Genomic DNA, 19,911 nt, shown 5'->3' with positions numbered 1-19,911 from the left:
CGCTTTATTTGCTATTGCCAGTTTGCTATAAGAAAACCCAAAAAGATTTTGCTTTGTTTGTTTGTTTCCTCTTGTTCTTGTTTGCAATTTGAAAACACCAAAAATATTTGCTGTTCTTCTTTGGTTTTGTAAAGTTCTTTATGAGTTCAATGGTCTTCGGTGGCTGGAGCGTGGTTTTCATTTCATATTATCCAAGCTGCACAAGTGAAAAGGCAATAATGACGATCTACGACAATCTGATTGTGGTGAGAGGCTGGTATGAACTCTATTTGTTTTCATTTTTGTACATATACTCATCCATGTGAGCATGCTTAGTTGGTTCATGTGAAGTATATGTTATTTGAGAAAGTCTAGTAGTTTATGATCTCTCATGTTTAGCTCCAATCTATTAATATGAGTAGCATGTCATGGATGTTTGCTTGCATTGTTTTATTCATAAGTAAGTATGGCATTGTGGTATCCTCCTCTGAATAATTCATTTATATCGACTTGGCACATGCTCACGCATGCATATGACTGAACCAAAGTCGATTAAGCCTCGATGATCTATATTGCTTCAGAGTTCTTGTATCACTTTTATGCCTCCGTTAATTTATTTTGCCGCAAGCATGATTATGATAGTTACTGCTCTCTTGATTTGTCGCTCCCTAGTCTATTGCTAGCCTTCACTTGTACTGAGCGGGAACGCTGCTCGTGCTTCCAAACACCTGAAAACCAAGTTATTCCAGAGTGTCCACCATAAATACCTATGCATGGCATTTCAAACCATTCCAAGTAAATTCTCAGGCGCTACCTTTAAAACCTTCAAAATGCTTCTCAATTTGTGTTTATGTTTCATAGCTCATGAGGAAGTATGTGGTGTTTAGCTTTCAACCTTGTCATTTACTTTTGACGGACTCTCATATGGACTAGTGGCACATCCGCTTATCCAATAATTTTGCAAAAAGAGCTGGCAATGGGATTCCCAGTCCCGAATTAATTAACTTAAATAGACACTCCTCCATGGTTTGTGATTGTTGGACGGCACCCGAAGGATTCGGTTAGCCATGGCTTGTGTAAGCAAAGGTTGTGGGGAGTGTCATCATCATAATAAAATTAAAATAAAAAGGCACTCCTTCATGGTATGAGATTGTTGGCAGGCACCCGAGGATTCGGTTAGCCATGGTTTGTGTAAGAAAGGTTGGAAGGAGTGCCACATAAATATGCAATAATTCATGGGAGCCGCTCTTGGAAGTCCGGTTGGCAAGGTAGTTAGTGTACCCATTACCATTCGTTGACAACAACAAACACCTCTCAAAATAATTTTACTCCTGTCTTTATAAAAATGAAAAGCTCTAGCGCATGTTAATCCCTGCTTCCCTCTGCGAAGGGTCAATCTTTTACGCTTATGTTGTGTCTCCATTATTTCTTTGAGCACTATCTTGAGAGCACAACTGTCATTCTTAGTATAATATGCTTGTCTCAAAATATGATTGATTGTGGTATAACTTTGATGCATTTATCTTTTGACAATCACTACTTCTAGTCTTTCTATGAACTCCAGAGGTGCCCGGGCATTTATGTTTTGCCAATCAAATACAGGCAAGCGAGATACCACTTTATCATACTCTCTTATGAACAATGCAATCCTGCTTATATACATGATTCATGATGCTTATTATTAATTGTTGGTACCTCTCCATGATTGACATAGCTGTTAGATGATCTTATTTGCGTGTATCTCACTATGAATTACTTAAGTATTAGCCATAGCATGAGAATATATACATCATATGAGCAAATGTGTTCGTGAAAGTTCTTTTATCGCTCAGTTGTTAACTGAATTGCTTGAGGACAAGCAATAAGCTAAGCTTGGGGGGAGTTGATACGTCCAAAACGTATCTACTTTCCCGAACACTTTTGCTGTTGTTTTGCCTCTAATTTGTGTATTTTGGATGCAACTAACACGGACTAACGCTGTTTTCAGCAGAACTGCTCTGGTGTCTCGTTTTTGTGCAGAAATCCAACTTTCGGGAAAAACCTCGGAATTTATGCAGAAGGCCCTATTTTCCAAGAATACTGACGGAGCCAGAATGACAATTAAGGTGGAGGCCCGAGGGCCCCACACCATAGGCTGGCGCGGCCCAGGGGGGGCCCGCGCGGCCATGTGGTGTGGCCCCCTCGGCCGGCCTCCGACGCCCTCCTTCGGACTATTTATCGGCCTCGACCTAAAAACGCACGGAGAGAAGTCGAAGTCGCCAGAAACCCTCCAGAATGCCGCCACATCGTGAAACTCCGTCGCGGGAGCCAGAAGTCTCCGTTCTGGCACTCCGCCGGGACGGGGAATTGGAGGAGATCACCGCCATCATCACCGCCAACGCCTCTACATCAACCAGCCATGTTTCCCCCATCCATGTGTGAGTAATTCCCCCGCTGTAGGCCGAAGGGGATGGTAGGGATTGGATGAGATTGGTCATGTAATAGCATAAGATTGTTAGGGCATAGTGCCTAGTGTCTGTAATTGGTACTTTGATGATATTGTTGCAACTTGTTATGCTTAATGCTTGTCACTAGGGCCCGAGTGCCATGATCTCAGATCTGAACATGTTATTGTTTCATCAAGATATTCATTGTTTATGGTCTTACCTATAAGTTGTATACACATGTCGCTGTCCGGAACCAATGGCCCCGAAGTGACAAGAATTGGGACAACCGGAGGGGATGGTAGTGATGTGAGGATCACATGTGTTCACGGAGTGTTAATGCTTTGCTCCGGTACTCTATTAAAAGGAGTACCTTAATATCCAGTAGTTTCCCTTGAGGCCCGGCTGCCACCGGCTGGTAGGACAAAAGATGTTGTGCAAGTTTCTCATTGCGAGCACGCACGACTATATATGGAACACATGCCTATTGATTGCTTTGTACTTGGATACCGTTTTATTATTATCTGCAAATGCCTTGCTATGATTGTTACATGAGTTTCTCTCATCCATGCAACGCCCGTCATCCTGTTGTTTACTAAAATCACTACTGCTGTCTCTGTTACTCTGCTGCTGTTATTTCACTACTGCTACTGCTATAAAACTGTTACTACTGATAAACTCTTGCAAGCAAGTCTGTTTCCAGGTGCAGCTGAATTGACAACTCCGCTGTTAAGGCTTCCAAGTGTTCTTTGTCTCCCCTTGTGTCGAATCAATAAATTGGGTTTTACTTCCCTCGAAGACTGTTGCGATCCCCTATACTTGTGGGTCATCAGGGAGAAGAACCCCTTTTCCACTCCTTTTCGGATTTGGGACTAGTCAGGCCAGTGACGAGTGCTCTGATGCCTTTCCCACTCTGCCTCTTTAAACCCAAGCCCGCCAAAACTTTGCGCCGGCATGAGCGAGAAAGCGGTGGGGCAGAGGAAGTCCACTACCCAGGTCGGCGCGCCGGCGGAGGCCGGGACTGAGTTCCGTGGCGTGTCCTAGTGGCCGGGCGGCAAGTTCGCGGTGAGGATCGGAGAGTCCAATGGACAATCTCGGGCATGGCTCGGCACCTTTGACACCCAAAGAAGTACCAGCCCCTCTTCCCGAGGGAGAAAAATACCGAAACACGGCAACCGAGGCAGGTGTCGGTCTCAGTTGGGCGGAGAAGAGAGTGGCGACCGCTCAATAGACCTCCCTGGCTCGGGAGAAGTGCACGTCCCTGGAGTAGAGTTCCTGGCCGAGATACTTTAGATTCCAGCAGATAGAGCACAGCAAATTCTAGTTTCTCGAAATCTCGGAGTTCTTCTTCTGAGCTGACACCGGTTGGCGTGTCTTGGTGTGCTTCGTCGTGCTCTGTCACTCCGCCGGCGTGCCGCCGTCTGTCGCCGTGTTTATCGACACCCTGCCCCCGGGGGTGTCACGACTTGGTGGTGCGTGGATCCGCAAAACCAGGTACACCCATCGCCCCAGTAAATTCTTACTAGTACTAACGCTCATATTCGGGAGCTCGAAAGAAAGTGTGCTTGCAAGAATTCAGCAGGTACCAGGAAGAGCGACCCGGGGCTGCCCACCAACCCCCGGGAGGAGCCGAAATCGCTTGCGCCCCTAGTTTCCGCAGGATATTCTAGAAAACCCTCGGCATGCGGATCTTGATATTTTGGTTTCATCAGGGAGATTTGCTCAACCTCACCCAAGAGGAAGCCGTGCAGCGGGACATGCATCCCGGCCTCCAGCGCGTGCGCAGAAGAAGGCGGCTCCGACGGTGGGAGATTTGCTCAACCTCACCCAATGCGGATCTTGAGATTTTGGTTTCATCAAGGAGAGCGCGTGCGCTGAAGAAGGCGGCTCCGACGGTGGCGTGGTCGATCGGCAGTGGGTTTGGCTACGCGTGGAATGAGCGAGATCATCATCAACGAAGAGGTGGAGGTAGCGGTCCCACCTGATCCTCTACACTGGGTGATGTTGAGCAAATCTCCCTGATGAAACCAAAATCTCAGAGCGAGGGGAGGGCTGGTTCGCCGTACCTGCCACGCCTCCTTCCACGCCTTTTTGATCTGTATTGTGGTTTAGGGTTTAGGGTTTACGGATTGGGGTTTAGGGTTTACGGTTTAGGGTTTATGGTTAAATGTTCAGGGTTAACCAAGGTCATTCTTTCGGTTGCTTGCGCTCACTCCAACAGACTCCACCGCATCGCCGGAGCACTCGCGGGGAAATGGAGGATCGTGCTTCGATTAATATTTATCGAATTCGATTTTTTCACCAAATTCGATTCTTATTCATCGAATTCGATTCCGGAGGCCGGCGTCGGGAGTGAGTGACGCGACGGGAGAGGACAGAGGAGGCTTTTGCTATACTCCTCATCTAGAGTTCGGATGTGGTTTATCGAATTCGATTAACGAACATCGAATTCGATCGATGAACATCAAGTTCGATTGTGGTTCATCGAATTTGATCAATATTAATCGAATTCAATTGTGGTTTATCGAATCGATTGTGGTTTATTGAATTCGATTTTTCAACATCGCCGGGGAGATCGGCTGGCTCCCAAAATAATAAACACCCTAGCGCGAGCGAAGTAAGGGCGAGGAGGATCCACCGAGCCAGCGACGCCACTACTGCCTCGGCGCCTCCACTTCCCACCTCTAAAAACCAAGCACTTGGCGCTCTCCAACTTTGCCTCTGTCGTCCATGTCGTCAATATGGTAAACCTTACCATTGTCATTTCTGCCCCTTTTCTGGACCTCGTTGTGCCCAACCTTGCCTTTTCCTGTGCCTCACTCTCCATATCGATAAGTTTCATGTACTGATTTAATGATGCCAAAAAGCTTTCAGATTCTTAAGATTTTTGAAATCAATAGCTTTGTCCAGCATATCTCTCAGGACAGCAGGTATCTCACTCTGAGAAAGTAGGAATTATTAAAATATTGGATAACATAGTGAAAATTTAGGACATGGCATCAACATATGCATATTTGACTTACAATGGGAACCGAGGGGTCAATGCCACTACCATCCATGTGCAAAACATTGTCATCTTGTTTAGACGATAGGGATGGTTCAGCCTCTCCATTTCCATCTTTGCTTTCTTCATCAACATATTCATTGCCATATATATTGTGGCGGTACTCAATCAACTGCAAAAGTAAGGATTTCAGACACATTTATAAGATGAGATGTATTCAATGATAGAGACTGCTTTGTCACCTCCAGATCTTCCAATTGTGTATCTCGCTTATTCAACCAGTCTACATCACCATCTTCTATCTTTGAGAACCGTGGAAAACCTTTAGCCATTTTCTGACCCGCCGCCATATCAAGAGTTACTCCCTGTATAGAAATATATGTAAGTTCAGAGACATCTTTTGAAAGTAAAAAAGCAGGTGAAACAGTAGTGTTTAGGGGTAACTTACCACTGGCAGAAGTATGCATCCACACAAAGATGAGTAGTCTCCATTTTTATATTTCCTTGTAGCCTTCATCATATAATTGTAAATGAACCGGTTTCAGTTGATTTTCTTCATCTTATCAACGCTCTTGACATATTGGAGCAAGTTGGCATCGATATTGTATGCAGTTCTCGGGGCATAAACGCCGCACAGCGCGATCAACGCAAATTTCTCGCAGGTCGCCTCACTTTCTCGGTTTTCTATGAGACGATTTATAAAGTTCTTTTCGTGCGCACCCCTGCTGGTATCAGTATTACTGATATCTGAAACCTCGCTTGCTTTGTGCCAGGGTTTGCTATTATTCAACCCTTCCAGAAATAGGTCAAGGGGTATCTCCTCCCCTTCATCTTTAAAACCTGTAGCCTTCTCCACTACATTAGCCAGAGGAATCTTTATTTCTCTTTTTTCTTCCCCAATTCTAGATCTCCTGTCTCTAAGTTAACTCTGTCAGTTAGAAAACAAGCCGTTCTTTTTGACACTTTGTATAATCTACGCTTCCCTGACAATTTTATCCCCATCGCCGGGGCAAACGGTGTCTTGCTCACAGCCTCCTTCTGGTCCTTATTCATTGCCATCATGGCCATTGGTAAAATATGGGGGCTTGTTCTGTGGGGAATAAGCTTGAAATCAGGAGTAGGTTTCACAGGTCGACCCATTCTCTTCTGCTTCTTCGCTCCTGGCTCATCTGCGCAACCTAATTTGGTAAAAATAGAAATACCCACCCACTTGTTCAGTTGAGTTATACCAGTAGGTTGCATTGCAAAATGTTTACACATGTTTGCTAAAGTAATTTACTCTTGTACATGAAAGAAAGAGCTAAGCTACGGTGAGAAAACTACAAGAAAGCATTAGGCGGCAGATGCTGTGGGAAGAAACAAAATGTGTAATGTTACTGTAGTTTTCTCACCGTAGCTTACCTCTTTCTTTCATGTACAAGGGTAAATTACTTTAGCAAGCATGTGTAAACATTTTGCAATGCAACCTACTGGTATAGGTATAACTCAACTGAACAAGTGGGTGGGTATTTCTATTTTTACCAAATTAGGTTGCACAGATGAGCTAGGAGCGAAGAAGCAGAAGAGAATGGGTCGACCTGTGAAACCTACTCCTGATTTCAGGCTTATTCCCCACAGAACAAGCCCCCATATTTTACCAATGGCCATGATGGCAATGGATAAGGACAAGAAGGAGGCTGTGAGCAAGACACCGTTTGCCCCGGCGATGGGGATAAAATTGTCAGGGAAGCGTAGATTATACAAAGTGTCAAAGAGAACGGCTTGTTTTCTAGCTGACAGAGTTAACTTAGAGACAGGAGATCTAGAATTGGGGAAGAAAAAAGAGAAATAAAGATTCCTCTAGCTAATGTAGTGGAGAAGGCTACAGGTTTTAAAGATGAAGGGGAGGAGGTACCCTTGACCTATTTCTGGAAGGGTTGAATAATAGCAAACCCTGTCACAAAGCAAGCAAGGTCTCAGATATCAGTAATACTGATACCAGCAGGGGTGCGCACGAAAATAACTTTATAAATCGTCTCATAGAAAACCGAGAAAGTGAGGCGACCTGCGAGAAATTCGCGTTGATCGCGCTGTGTGGCGTTTATGCCCCGAGAACTGCATACAGTATCGATGCCAACTTGCTCCAATATGTCAAGAGCGTTGATAAGATGAAGAAAATCAACTGGAACCGGTTCATTTACAATTATATGATGAAGGCTATCAGGAAATATAAAAATGGAGACTACTCATCTTTGTGTGGATGCATACTTCTGCTAGTCGTAAGTTACCTCTAAACACTACTGTTTGACCTGCTTTTTTACTTTCAAAAGATGTCTGTGAACTTACATATTTTTCTATACATGGAGTAACTGTTGATATGGCGGCGGGTCGGAAAATGGCTAAAGGTTTTCCACGGTTCTCAAAGATAGAAGATGGTGATGTAGACTGGTTGAATAAGAGAGATACACAATTGGAAGATCTGGAGGTGACAAAGCATTCTCTATCATTGAATACATCTCATCTTATACATGTGTCTGAAATCCTTACTTTTGCAGTTGATTGAGTACCGCCACAGTATATATGGCGATGATTATGTTGATGAAGAAAGCAAAGATGGAAATGGAGAGGCTGAACCATCCCTGTCGTCTAAACAAGATGACAATGTTTTGCACATGGATGGTCGTGGCATTGACCCCTCGGTTCCCATTGTAAGTCAGATATGCATATGTTGATGCCATGTCCTAAATTTTCACTATGTTATCCAATATTTTAATAATTCCTACTTTCTCAGAGTGAGATACCTGCTGTCCTGAGAGATATGCTGGACAAAGCTATTGATTTCAAAAATCTTAAGAATCTGAAAGCTTTTTGGCATCATTAAATCAGTACATGAAACTTGTCGATGTGGAGAGTGAGGCACAGGAAAGGGGCAAGGTTGGGCACAACGAGGTCCAGAAAAGGGGCAGAAATGACAATGGTAAGGTTTACCATATTGACGACATGGATGACAAGACTGGACCAGCAGGAATTAGCATTTGGTACCCTGCAAGGAAGGATATTTGGGGGATCACGATTATTTGTAGAGACCTTGCAGGCTTGGAGCCTGGATGTTGGTTCACCTCTGGTATAGTAGACGTGTTCAATCTGTAAGTAACTAAGTACTCTGTTGGAATCTATATCTTCTTGAATCCACTTTATTCCCTTTCTCATAACAGCTATAATTTTCTGTCATGTAGTCATATGAATCGAGAACACAAAGAATTGAAGGCTATTGAAAATAGTCCAATAAGAAATCGATATTTTTTTTGCCACCCACATTTATATCAGCAAATTGCGAGCGCAATGAGTGAGTTCAAGAAAGGAAATAAAGCTCCAATGCTATCTCTGGTAACATTCTTAATTTCGTCTGTACGGTTGATTTCCCACTGACTACTTTATGTCTCACATCTTTCAATTTCTTAATCTGCAGAATAGAGGGTTACCTTGCGTGAGGAACATGAAATATATTTTTATCCCTGTCAATGTCATATATAGGTATGAAATCTTGCTGTCTAGTGAATTATCTTGTACTATGGTGATACCACTGCGGATTAGCATTGATCTTCTTCTATATGTTTCAAATTTTTCAGTAATCATTGGACCTTGGGAGTGATATTTAAGCAGAAAAAATCTATCAATATTCTCCATTTGGACTCATATAAAGGGATCCATAATCCTGACCAAGTTTTATGTGACATCAAGGAGCAAGTCAGAAAATATTGTAGGCTGCGTGAAAAAACAGTGTTTGTAGTATTTTGCGTAGGTTTCTATGATATATTTTGAAACCTTTATATTGTCGACAGATTTTCAAAAACTACACTTGGCTTCAAGGGATACACAAGGACGATGAGCATTAAGGTATCAGCATTGTAAATACTTTATGAAAGTTTCTCTCCTTTAACAGAATGGGCAGTGAAAACGGATGTGTTTGTTTGTTCATCAGTTTGATTTTGTTACAAGTCTTACAACCTTACCTTTTTCCGACAGGTGCCTGGTCAGGGTAATAGCTTTGATTGTGGTGTCCGTGTGTTGCATGCCATCTCTGAAATTGTCAATATGGATGCCTCTGCTAAAGTAGCAGACATAGAAAAGAAGGTTAGTATTTTTCCTTCATAGAAACTAAAGTAGCAGATTTCACCGCAGTTAGCTCGGCCTTATCTCAACCAGAAACTCTATTCTAGGGACGTGCACTTCCTCATGGAGCTCGTCCAGGTGATGAATCTTCCCCCTTTCTCTGCCACTCCACTCTAGTGTTCCGGCTGACTTCTTCCAGTTGTTTTTGTTTCCAGTGGCCTTGTCTTGCGCCGTCACCTTCAGGATGCTACATGCTGAAGGAACTCTAACTTTCGAAATGGCAAGAAAAGGCAACCACAATGGCTTCTGATGATGCTTCCTCACATGTTACCCAGCTATAAGACAACGTTACGGACCTTGAGAAGAACCTTGCCTCTGAAAGGGATAAAATTAAACAGAAGAAACCCCTTTTCCACCGGAAACCCCTTGATATAAATTATATCTTTGTAGCTGGGATTTTGCAGCTCCTAATATGCGTGACAAATGTTTTTTTTTGCCTTGTTCACTACGGGAAAACTTTGATTTGCCGTGTCTCAAAAATACACGGCAAAAGCTGTTCGGAACACGGCAAAGCATTCGCCGTGTCTCGGCGCACGGCAAAGGCCACACGGTAAAAATCGGCACGGCAAAGGACCTTTGCTGTGTGCCTTTCTGCCTGGAACACGGCGAAGGATTTGCCGTGTGCCTCTCTACCCAGAACACAGCAAAAAACGACTTGACGGTGTCACAGCTTACTAACGGCAACACTGTGTTTGCCGAGTGTTTCGAAATACACACGGCAAAGCTTAATTTGGAAATTAAAAAAAAAGAGTAATGTTCGCCGGAGACGTCGCCGCGTCGCCGGAGCTTGAGGACGGCAGGGACTCATGCCAGAAGCCCACCCGGCCACCGCTTGACCAACGCCGCGTTCGAGGCCGCCGCATCTGCGTCACCGCGCGCCAGCCGTCGTGCGTCCATGGCCGCCGCACCAAGCCGCCGTGCATCCGCCACCGTCGTGCGTCCATGTCGCCGCTTCTGTGTCGCCGCGCGTCAGCCTGTGCGACCGCGCCACCGCTCGTCAGCCTGTGCGTCCGTCGCCGCTCGACAGGCCGCCGTGCGTCCGTCGCCGCTCGCCAGGCCGCCGTGCGTCCGTATCGCCGCGTCCACACCGCCGCACAGAAGGCCGTGCGTCCCTCGCCGCTCGCCAGGCCGCTGTGCGTCCGTGTCGCCGCGTCTGCGCCCCGCCGCGCGGAAGGCATTGCGTCCGCGGAGGAAAGCAAGTGCGCTGCTCTGTGGAGGAGAGGAACGAGTGCAAGCCACTCTTCCGTCGCCGTGCGTCCGTCGCCGCGCGGAAGCCATCCTGCAACTTTGCGTCCACTTGTGGCCTGAGCGTGTGAAAGCAGAGAGAGAAGAGAGATATGCTGGCCACTTGCGCGTGTGAATGATGACAAGATAAGGACAGAGAGAGGAAAAGGGAAAGAGAGAGGAGGAGAGGTGGTGGTGACTGTTGGATATTGGAGGATCCAACGGTGGAAAGGGCAGATCCGTGGGAATATGGTTTCAACCAATCAGAACGCAGATCTTTGCCGTGTGTACTTATAATACACACGGTAAAGCCACCTTTTGCCGTGTGTACGTTTTTGGTACACGGCAAAGAAAACTAGGCCGTCACGGCTCTGTCAAACGCGACTAGATGGGACACGTGTCTCGCCGCTTTGCCGTGTGTAACTCTTTGCCGTGTGTTTTTTTGACTCTTTGCCGTGTGCCGTTCTTTGCCGTGTGTATTTCAAAAAATATGCCGTGTGCTAAACCTTTGCCGTGTGTAATTCTTGGTTTTACCGTGTTTTTTTATTTGCCGTGCGCCTTCTCTCAGATATACACGGCAAAGACTTTTTTACCGTGTTCCGCGATATTTAACACACAGCAAAGGTGGATAAACACAGCAAAACACATTTTTCCCGTAGTGGTTGTAAATCTGCACATGTCTTGGTTTCTACATGCTGATCTTTGACACCATCAAGCCATGTTTGTATTCCTGTTTTGTAATTCCAATGACATGTTATCTGTTTATGCCAATTTCTGAATCTCTTTATTCTTGCTAAATTGGTTCTAGAGCTGACCATCATGTTTTTTTTTATCTAGGACAACGACATGGCAGGGTATGCTAGCTGGGACCTGTAGCTGCTTGATGCATCATATTCGCCTGGCTTGAGCCACCTGTAGCTCCCTGAATGCGATGATATGGTTGCAATCCAAGAACCGCCAAAGTTTTCAAATTTATTTTTTATGTATATAACCCTCCTAGGATGTGATCGGAAACATGTGCTGCCATGTATCAGTTTTTGCCCTATGTTTGTTGGTCAGTGGTTTGGAAATTCTGGTTGATTGTCACGTTAGTTGTGACTATTGTTGTAATATAAGTGTATTGTTTGCTATGCAGGTTGGAATGTCCCCAAAACGGGCAAGACCTTGCCAAAATTTTGAACACCCTTGTGAATTAGCCTTTATATGATTATTAATTAGCTTAACTGTTGATTCGTATTTTTTGAAACTAGATTTCTTGAAGAAGCTATCTAGTTTGGTGTACGTTTGCAACACCAGTAGAATAAAGGAAGGTTAAATAATTTACGTAGATGAACTGATAGATCGGATTCACCTTTGATTAGTTATTCTAAGATAGAATCGGTCTACAGATGCACGTGAGCTAGCAGATACATCCACTAGAATCGATTTGAGAAGTACCTAGCTTCTTTTTAGTAGAGCGGTAACTCACCTAGCATCAGTAAGTTTGGCCTGCGCTGATCATGCACAGGTCATTGGCTGCATGCCTGCATGGATGTAGCGTGGTATTGAGCTTCTGCTGCTACACGATCGATCACAATCTTTTGTAGTAGAAAGAAACATGCATATAATAACTAATAAAACAAAATAATTGTCACAAATAAAGTACGTGAGACGATATATCTAGCTGGCTAGAGGCATATAGCAGTCCATTGCAATCTCCCATCTATAAGGAATACATGTCCACGAGAAATTATCAACGTCCAATGTACCTTCAGCATCCTAGACTCACCGCTCCCGCCGTTGTCGCTTTACGGCCCTAGCTAGCCCATCTGCTATCTCTTCGCCCCCATGGCCGATTTCCCTGCAATGTCTTCCCAATCGGAGAACTGGTGCATTGAGGGGTGGGGCTGTGAAGTCGGTCATGCTGAGGTGAGTAGTTGAGGAGGGAGATCCAAGAGGGTGTGGCGAAAGGAGGGAAGAGGTCGGCGTCGCGGCTTCAATGGCTGCAAGTGAGGTCTCTTAGATATTTATGTGATTTTGCTGGAAGTTTTGTTGATAAAGAAACACATACTCATGCTGTCCATCTACTACATGATAGTGCTATATATGTGAAGAAAGTGAAGAGATGGCATGACATACTCATGCCTCGTGATAGGCAAAACATGAGCAGTTGGCATTGGCAAAATGAAGCTACCCAACATGCCAAATAAAATTACTAGTCGGGAAATCGATGGCCTAGTTAACTACTCCAATTGATGTCCTAATTTAATCGCACATAAATTAGGCAGCGGGAATTCAAGCAACAAATTATACTCTGCCTAATTAACTCGCATGCATTAATCGAGGAGGCAAAACATGAGAGGTTCACTGCTTTCCTTTCCAACAACAAATCGAATCCACAATCGACCTCCTCTCGGTATCTTCCTCCCCCACCCACCCGACTCCCTCTCCAACGCCGCTTCCCGCCGGCTCGGCTCCGGCCATCCATGGCTCCGGCTGGGCCTCACCGGAACATGCGCCGTCCGCACCACCAAGCGCAGTCCCCGAGCACCCGCCGCCCCAATCCATGGAGGGAGAGCCTCACCTTCTCCCAACTTCTCCTCGGTCGCAGTAGTCCCTGTTTTTTACCCAGATTGTCTTGCTTCCATATAAATACTTGGCTTTAGAGGTCCATGTATTGCAAGTTCTGGTTTTACATATCTAGTCTGTAATATGCACGGAATCCTTACTTTTTAAGAATCAATGCTTTTTGCAAGGTTTGATTTTTCCACACATTAGCTCACAGTAATAGCATAACTTCGATTGATTCGTCCATAATAATACTCAGGGAATCAGTTCCTCGTGTTGCAGTACCATCTTTGCTAAAATGAGCTATGTTCCCATGTCATCCTAGGCGACCACCTTGGCAGGGGGTCGAGCAAGACCAGGGAAGGGTATGGGCGGAGCTGCATCCGTCGTCCTGGTGGCTGGTGTGGACGAGCAGTGCGGGCGACGGCATTGGCCGGTGGGATGGCGCGGGTGGGAGAAGTTTGCTGCAGTCCTGCATGGCGCGGGGAGACGTGGAGGGTGATCTCGTTGGTCGCCTGCCCGGAGCTAATGGTGCCGACGTCCATGGGCAGCTGCTGCCGGCGTCTTCCAGCAACTACCTCCCCGAGCTCCTTCCGGCCACCACGTTCGCAACCCGCTGCTGCCAGCCACCTCAACGACATGCTTCCACTCGGTGAGGTCTCTCTCCAACTCAATTTATTCTTCCATAAAAATCATGTCTTCATTCCTATTGAATTTGCTAGTGAGGAATGCATGCTTGTATCTTTGTGAACCTGTTGCGTGCTATTGTCGTCGTGCCTTGTGGTTGATTTGTATACTTCTCAAGTTATCTGGTTGTATGCACATATGTGTGTAGACCTAATTCTGCTTGTGTATATTGCTAGTTTTTAGTTATTGCCTTCAGTGGCGTATGCTCTACTTTTACCGTCCTGCGTCTTCTCTTCTATGTATGCTCTAATTTCATCGAAGTCTGAATCTGCTTTCAAAAACATGAATCTTTACAATTCAAGTAGATGCCCATTCTAGATCATCTATTTAATAAATTCCATCTATATTTTAGCTAGTTCATTGAGTTTTGGAATGTTCGTGCCACAAGATCTGTTCTCCAGAAGATATTTTTTTGCTGCTACTATGCGTTGTCCATCTTTCTTGTCTTGTAGCCTCCTCCTTACTGCTATCTGAATTTTGTGTTCCCTATGGCCCGGATTACTTGTCACAGTCTGATTACAAACAAGCGTACCCATCGGCTGTGACAACTAATTGGAGCCGTAGGGAGTATTTTTGTGAGTTGGCTCGTGGTGTTTGTCAGGCATTTGTTTTGCTTGAATGAATGTGTTTTTGGACGCCTGAAAATTGAGTGGACTGATCTAAGGGATTAATATCTTGGACTACTTGTTTGGTATAGTTGTTAATTATGTGTGGCTGGCATTTTTTATTTTAAGTATATGACTTTTTACTCATGAATAATGCTGCATAGCACAAACAGTAGTGCAATTTAATGTTCTTCCCATTTTAAACATTGTTGCATTACTACTTTACTAGTCCCTGTTTTTTCCCAGGTTGTGTTGCTTCCATATAAATACTTGGCTTTAGAGGTCCCTATATTGCAAGTCATTCTTCCTGAAGTTCTGGTTTTACATATCTAGTCTGTAATATGCACGGAATCCTTACTTTTTTTTAAGAATCAAAGCTTTTTTGCAAGCCTCGCTTTTTCCACACATTAGTTCGCAGCACAATAATACTTAGGGAATTAGTTCCAGTGTTGCAGTACCATCTTTGCTAAAATGAGCTATGTTCCCATGCCATCCTAGGCGACCATAGGCAGGGGTCTAGCAAGGCCAGGGAAGGGTAGGGGCGAAGCTGCATCCGTCGTCCTATTGGCTGGTGCGGGCGACAACATAGGTGGGCGGGATAAGTTCACTGCGGTGCAGGCATGGCGCAGCAAGACGTGGAGGGCGAGCTGCTGGTCCGGAGCTACTGGTGGTGTCCATGGGGAGCTGATGTCGGTGTCTTGCAGCGATTACCTCCGCGAACTCCTTCTTCTAGCCACCATGTCCGCAACCCGCTGCTGCCAGCCACCTCAACGACATGCTTCTGCTCGGTGAGGTCTCTCTCCTCCATTTATTCTTGCATAAAAATCATGTCTTTATTCCTGCTGAATATGTTAGTGAGGAATGCATGTTTGTATCTTTGTGAATCTGTCGTGTGCTATTGTCGTCGTGCCTTATGGTCGATTTGTATACTTCTCAAGTTATCTGTCGTGCACATATGGGTGTAGACCTGATTTAACTCGTTTATTTTACTGAGTTATTAGTAATTGGCTTAAGTGGTGTATGCTTTCACAAACTTGGATCTCTGAAATTTTACAATTCAAGCAGATGCACATTCTAGGCCATCTATTTAATTATTGCCATCTATATTTCTGCTAGTTCATTGGGTTTTGGAATGTTCATGTCACAAGATCTGTTCTCCGCAAGATCTTTTTTTGCTGCTACTATGTGTTGTCCATTTTTCTTGTCTTGTAGCCTCCTGCTTATGACCTGGGCCTTGACAGGTTTCTTACAGCTGTCTGAATTTTGTTTTCCCTCTTGCCCGGATTGCTTGTAGCGGTACATGTACTTATTACAAACATGTGTACCCATTAGCCGTGACAACTAATTGGAGCCTTAGGGAGTATTTTTTGTGAGTTGGCTCGTGGTGTTTGTCAGGCATTTCTCCTACTTGAATGAATGTGTTTTTGGACGCCATAAAATTGAGTGGACTGATCTAAGGGATTTAGATCTTGGACTACTTGTTTGGTATAGTTGTTAATTGCAACACTTGACTGATTTTGGGACCAGCTTTCTTATTTCTTGATGTTTACGAGTAGCTATTGCTACATTATTCAGCTACCTAAACTATCTATTACTGGTACTGCAACATTTTCAGATCAGCTCGGGTCATTTCTAGAACTGCTAGATGCATTATTCAGCAAGCCGCGCTCGCTTGGCTGGATTTCACCGCGGATCAAGGACTGCCTGGATGCATTAGCAAGCAAAGATACACATCAGAAACAACAAGGACAAGGCTGGATGTCTGAATCATTTTGGTACTGGCTGCTTTAGTGTCCTGCTACAATTTTTAGATTCATTATCCCCTTGTTGCTTTTGCTCTCGGAAGAGTCACTATCAGTAGCCCCTTTCCATTACAAATCATTTTCTGCAAATAGACCTTTTTATTTCAGATTTCACTGAGCATAACACTGAGACAACACAGTAACATAGTATCTTGCGGGTTAGTTAGCTGGTGGTATTTTTGAGTTATAGTCTTTTGCTGAAGTGTATGTGGCTTTTTTCCAATCTACACTAGGCATAAAAAGTACTACCTCCCTTTCGAAAAGGAGGCATATATGTTTCTTATGAAGTCAAATGGTGTAATGTTTGACCAAATTTATAAAATAAACTATCAACTATTACAACGCCAAATAGACACAGTATGAAAGTACATTGCATGATGTATCTTATTATATTGATTTTGTAGTATATATGTTGATTTTTTTTCTTCTATAAACTTGGTCAAAATTTATAATGTTTGACTCTTATAAAAATTTATATCCCTTGTTTTCTTTTGGATTGTAGTATATGCTGAGCTACAGTATTGTTCCTGGTTGTTACAGGTGCCGAGATAAAGGAGCCTTCACGGCTTGAGGCTCTATAGCAGGAAGGTGTTGGCTATTCCTATTAAGGAGAATGAACGCCAACTAGTTATTGAGAACGCCACAAATTTCTGGCAACAGATAAGTAAGCAGCCCATTCTTTTTCGTGGCTTGTCCCATTGGATATTGCTTTCTAATCGAACATTTTTGTTCTGTATTAAGCTATTGTCAAAGGTAGATGATGGTGACATCTTAATACATCGCAATGCAATACAAAACAAGCATGTCTTGGATTACTTGTTTGGTTTAGTTATTCATCGTGTCATCTGTCATACATGTAAAGCGATTGAACATGCGTTGTATTAAAATATGGTAATAGCCATTAGCCATCTTAAAAAGATTTCATTTTTCCAAATGCGAACTAATAATTTATTTTGATTCCGAGAGGATACCATTATGTAATTTATTCAGCAACACTTCCCTTTTTAGAGCAGAAATTTTATCAACAGCACAGTCAGAACAACATCATGCTAACCTGAATAATTAATAGGAAGAGTCGAGCCATATGTCTGCTAACTTTTGTATGCTCTAACGTTTCTTTGTAGACTTATTTTTATTTTCCATACCAAATGAATGGATTAAAGGAATAGGTGACAATGTGCATGCTACAGTAGAAGTTGGATGAAGAATGTATTTGTGTGCTTAAGATGGGCTGTAGTATACTTTATTTGTGGGGTGGAATGAACACATTTTTTTGATCCTCTATATGCTGCTCCATTCTGATTGAGCTGACCAACCCTCAACTTGTCCTAAACCATAGAAATAGCGCCATTAAGTGCTAGTTAACATAGAAAAATCAGATGTACACCCATATTCCCTGCGATGGATTTGGATACTTCTCAAACACTGATGCTATATTTCGAGCCTTTTCTAATTTCAGAACCTGTAGTATTTACATGATTGGTAATATGGAGCCATAAGTTACTTTTCTTTACCATTTGTTATCGAGTGCTTCTGAGAATTTTACTGCTCGCACTTTTGTTGTGCACCTTGGGCTATATGAACTAGTAAGTTGCAAAGAAAATTAGTATTTATGATTGGTGTACTGTATAGATGTGACTAGACCCGATTTAAGAATATTAATATTGGAACCGATTCGATTTAACTATGAGTGGTATAAAGTGTCTTGTCTTAGGTTTTTATTTTCCCATTTTGTTCATCTGTTGTTTTTGAACACCTTTATCCTACAGCTAAACAGTTCTGCCATGGGAAAGGAAAAGTCTCACACTAACATTGTGGTCACTGGCCATGTCGACTCTTGTAAGTCAACCGCAACTGGCCATCTACTTTGAGAAGTTAGCCACCGAGACCCGTTAGCACCCTCTTCGCGTGCTCACTCGTGAAGTAATGCGGATGATCTGCTGCTGCAACAAGGTATACTTGCTATTCATCATCCCTATGCAATTTTTTTGAGTAACATTTCGTTTCATGTGCCGATTCATCATTTATGTGTTGTTTCTTCTGATGCATCACTATTTTCTCTACTCTTTATTTGTACTTCACGAATGACTCATATTATATGTCCATGATCATTAGTACCATGTAAAGTCAGAGGCTAGAACTTTCTAGTGTCATGGAGTTGCTTCATAAGTATGGTCTTGCATTACACAAATCATCCTAATGTATCTAGTTTTCCTAAATGCTCTTTTGTACCCAAAAGACTTTCCTTTTTGTTCTTGTTTTATAATTTAGATGATGTATCCATTTTCTAGCATGAATTAAATTGGAAAGGAATAACACTGGGTTTTGCGTGTTCCTAGGGATTAGTTTGAATCCAAAAGACTGACAGCTATTAAATCCTGATAATTATGCAGTAACATGTCTAGTTGCTACTACCGAATAAATGACATCATAAAAGGGATGGTCATACTTCAACTCTTCCAAGTGTTGCAAGATTATTCTTATTCAGTACAGCCATATGAAAATTCATTTCGATTTTCAATTCTTCATCAGGGTGGGTTTGTTATGAAACAGATTTTATTTGATCATGATCTCTTAGTTTTTAAAAAGGGGGTTTTATATTGTCTAAAAAAATGGCAGTATTAACAGAATAGCATTCAGGTACTTCATGTGGGTCCTTATGAAACATATTTTAAATTTGAAGTGCATTCAGGTACATCAGGTGGGTCCTTGTGCAGGTGATGGACGAGGCGATCTTGTTCAACCAACTATCAAAAACAGGGCTCTGGCTCGATCATGGAGCAAGTGTATGCATAGGAGAAGTTGTACCGGTGGGCTCTGTCGAGGAAGCAAAGAGGGCACGGGATTGGTGGTGGTGAGGAACACGGGCACATGATGATCGTGGTGCCTCCTGGGTCACCCCCTTGCCTTGGCCTTCCGTTAGCTTTTGAAAACAGGTGGCTTACTCTTCTGATACCTTGTCTGTTGTAATAAGTGTAGGGATCATTCTTGCTTGTTTGGTGGCTGCATATAATGCTACTTTTCCTTTTTGTGTGGTGAGAACTTCTTAATGCAATTGTCTTTAAACCTATGTTTTCTTTCTTGTTTTGGCATAGTCAGGTATCGTGTTATATTGTCTTGTATTGTTTATTTTGTGATTCAGCATAATGCTGCCTTGTAAAAATGTTTTTTGGTTGGTTGTTTGAAATGCTATTGAAAGAGTAATTGATATGCATGCGCTGCTGTTGCTTTTCTTGAAAGATGGATTTGCACTCTTGCCTAGTATTGTTGCCTGAATTGCAAGTTGGAGTACTTGTTCTGTTGTCATCTTCTATTTGTGCTAATTTTGTACAACCCATCTAGTTTTTGAGCTCTGGAAATGGAGGCATGTAACTGTTTTTTTCGTGTTGTCTCGTATGAGAGGTTGTGGCTGTTTTGCTGGTAACTTGGTTTTATATGCTTTGCTCTTCATTGTTATGAAGGTCTGATGGGTCTATGGAGTGGTGTTG

General features: G+C 43.4%; 1 long non-coding RNA gene across 1 annotated transcript; it reads left to right on the top strand.

Annotated features, from left to right (window-relative positions):
* The first annotated feature begins 15,129 nt into the window (after window positions 1–15,129).
* On the top strand, window positions 15,130–18,370 carry LOC139830830 (uncharacterized). The gene is made up of 4 exons (XR_011744317.1): window positions 15,130–15,409; window positions 16,237–16,396; window positions 16,964–17,087; window positions 18,193–18,370. It is a non-coding gene; the product is annotated as an uncharacterized lncRNA (long non-coding RNA).
* Window positions 18,371–19,911: the final 1,541 nt, after the last annotated feature.

This window comes from Lolium perenne, chromosome 4, assembly GCF_019359855.2.
Source record: "Lolium perenne isolate Kyuss_39 chromosome 4, Kyuss_2.0, whole genome shotgun sequence".
Lineage (NCBI taxonomy): Eukaryota > Viridiplantae > Streptophyta > Magnoliopsida > Poales > Poaceae > Lolium > Lolium perenne.
This window is presented reverse-complemented; position numbering and strand designations above follow the sequence as displayed.